Source organism: Camellia sinensis, chromosome 6 (genome assembly GCF_055761805.1).
Source record: "Camellia sinensis isolate YWXY chromosome 6, ASM5576180v1, whole genome shotgun sequence".
Classification (NCBI taxonomy): domain Eukaryota; kingdom Viridiplantae; phylum Streptophyta; class Magnoliopsida; order Ericales; family Theaceae; genus Camellia; species Camellia sinensis.
In genome coordinates this window covers 13,428,314-13,431,654 of record NC_138966.1, presented here as the reverse complement: position 1 = coordinate 13,431,654, position 3,341 = coordinate 13,428,314, and the positions used below count along the sequence as shown (strand labels likewise).

Genomic DNA, 3,341 nt, shown 5'->3' with positions numbered 1-3,341 from the left:
GTAAAGTGTTGACAGATGTTCTTAGCTATAACCCTGTGTCAAGCACCTCTCGACAACTTGACATTCATCAAGGTCGGGGCAGGGGTGCTTTATCTAAAATTTTAAATCACATTTAACAATGGCTAAACACTCTTTATTTGAAGAGAAGACAAAAATAGATGAAAGTTCAATCATTCCATTAGTGATATGAATATCAAATACCCTGAAACAACCCATTAAAGCAAATGAAGAAAGTGTTGGTTTCGATGGCAAATGGGGATGCCTAGAACTGACCCACAAAGATGCTGGTTGCCTAAAAATGATAGATGTGACATAATTGAAGATGCCGCCAAAGGAAATTATTCTAAAGAAGTTGTTAAATGAAAGATTCAGAAAAGTGATTTTGTGAATCTTATTTATGCTTGTTGGAATTGTTCGAGATAAGAAGTTTCTTGAAACATCAAAGGTTTCAAGGATATTGAGATCACCTAAGGTTTCTGGAAGCTCTCCTTGAAGAAAATTGTGTGAGAAATTTATCATCCTCAAGGCAATGCAACTTGATATCTGAGGGAAGATACTTCCAGTGACGTTATTTGATGAAAGATCTATTTCTTGAACATTTTCCTGCTTGCTCAATTCAATTGGCAAAGGCCCTTCAAGATGATTGTGTGAAAGATTCAGAAATATTTTGATCTCTTGCAAACCTGATATTGCTGGAGGGACGTTTCCCGTTAATTTGTTATGGGACAAGTTTAGCTTGGAGATATCCGTGCACTATCCTAAACTTGGAGGTATTGCTCCTGTAAGAAGGTTGTGGTTATGATCAAGCAGAAAGTTTATTATTTAATAGATCAAGTAGACCAAGATGTTGAAACTGTCCCATTGCTCCTAGAATAGAGCCAGTGAAAAAATTGTGAGATAAGAACAGTTGTTCCAAGTACAATAACTAATTGATTTTTGCTGGAATGGTTCCACTCAAAAGATTGTATGTCAAATTTAGTACCGTGAGTTGAGTAAGATTCACCAAAGTTAGAGGTATTGATCCTTCAATCCTATTTTCTTGAAGCAATAGAGATGTCAGGTTACCGACAAGTTGGCCAATTGAAGTAGGCAACCTTCCTCCGAGGTCCACACCGGCCAATTCAAGCTCATCTAGAATCATGTAGTTTTTTAGGGAAGTGAAGAAAGAGACAAGATTAGAGTTATTGTCATGGCTAACCATGTCATTATATGATAAATAAAGATAGAAAGTTCGGGTAGATTTGCCACTATCTCTGAAGGCAATTCACCTATGAGATGGTTATCTTCCACATCCAAACTATATATCAATGAAACATTGGTTATTGAAAATGGGATTTCACCAGTGAACTGGTTATTATACAAAGCGAGGTTCCATAGACTTGGGAAATTTCCAATTTATGTTAGAATTTCCCCTGTGAGAAAGTTCATGGAGAGGTCTACACTTCTCAACAACGTGCAATTAGAGAAGAAGGAGCTAGAATTTTATCCGTTAGTTTGTTTGCCTGTAGATTTATAAAGGCAAGATTGGTAAGAAGAGAGAAGGACTTTGGTATCTGGCCTTCCACATTGTTCCCCTTGAGCTAGAGGCTACTAAGGTGTTGGAGGGAGGAGAATTCTGGCAAAATGATGCCAAAGAAGTTATTGTTCACAAGTTTTAGCAATCGAAGCCGAATGAGGTTTGCGATGAAAGGTGATAGCTTCCCTACAAGTTCAGCATCACGGAGGACAAGTTCTCCCACACGATAGTGTTGTTTAATGCATCTAACACGAGTAAAGTTGCAAACATGAGTAGCCTCATTCCAGTTGGAAAGTATAGAATATGGATTGGATGATATGCTCCTTTTGAATGCAAGAAGTGCAGCTCTATCAGTTTGTATAGAGTGGCGAAAGGGATGGTGGTGACCAAAAAATGCCTGTCTAGAGATTATAACCAAATATTGCAATAGAAGAAGGAACTTGCTTCTGTTGAAGACCATGTTGGAGGAATTGGAAAATTATAGTTTTCATTTACAAATTACAAGACCCTTTTGCTGTCCATCTCTTCTATGTTCATGTTGCTATTAATAAAAACAAGATTGGCATACTTATGCTAGTTTCCATGCGCGCGCACGTGTGATTGAGTGAGTGTGTGAGAAAGACACGGAGAGAGAGCAGAATATGGAAGGTTGATGAATGTGGGGCTAGTGTGAACTAGGAGTTGGTGTCATGGAATTGGAAGATCTTTTGGTCAATAGTTCAATATATCTATGATTTGAAGAGGGACTAACAAATCTATCTTGATAACCATGATGAGTAGATTTTCAACTTTATTTAAATGGATAGTGTGAACTAAGGGTTGGTGTCATGGAAGTGGAAGGAGATCTTTTGGTCAATAGTTCAATTTATCTATGATTTGAAGAGGGACTAACAAATCTTATCTTGATAGCCATGATGAGTAGATTTTCAACTTCATGTAAATGGATACCCATTTAGAGGACAAATAAAAAGGTGCTACAAGACATTGGTATGATATTCCTTTTTTCAATCTACTTTATATTGGAAATTTTTTTTACTCATATATGGTATATATTTTATTTTATGTTAGAAAACATGTGACTGGTACTATACTTGAGTACATGTGGGTGCAGACAAGGACGATGTGACCGCACACGCTCACAAGTGGCTTTGGCAGTTGCACATTGTGGCACCACTCTAAATTTATCAATATATGATACATAGAAATGAATGGATTTTTTATATATACTAACAAGACTATACAATTTACTAATGCAGGATCATTGATATAGAGATTTTGAAACTCATCTAGTAAGACTATCACCTAGCCATGTAGCTTTCATGGAACTCCCATTCTAAAATTCAATCCTCCAAAGATCCAAATTTAAACCTAAAAGGAAATCAGTATGCCAAACACACATTTACAAAATAACTCAAACATGTAAGAGTATATGTCCCAAATGTAAAACCAGATACAATTTACAAAATTGGAACATTTGACTTTTTCAGTAAAAAGATAATCAAAACTTTTGAACATGCAGTGCCACTACAGAATAATTATGAAACCATAAGGCCTTACGGCAACCAGTGATATGGATTTTGAAATTTAATGGATTTTTCTCCAGGAAGTGAGCTTAGAAAATATTTCAACCAGGATTTTATGCAATCTAAATACCAGGACTTTAGAATATGGTATTTTAATTACCATAACTCACAGCAGCTAGAGACACTTAAACAACAGTATTTTTTTTCATTTAAATAAATATCAGATTCTTAAATCTTTTCTAGAATAGTATTTTGAGTTTGCCACTGTTATGGACTTACTATCAAAACACCAATTTAATGTC

At 35.8% G+C, this 3,341-nt stretch overlaps 1 pseudogene; it reads right to left on the bottom strand.

The window, feature by feature from the left end:
* Positions 1-215: 215 nt before the first annotated feature.
* LOC114286760 (uncharacterized) lies at positions 216-1,976 on the bottom strand (annotated as a pseudogene).
* Positions 1,977-3,341: the final 1,365 nt, after the last annotated feature.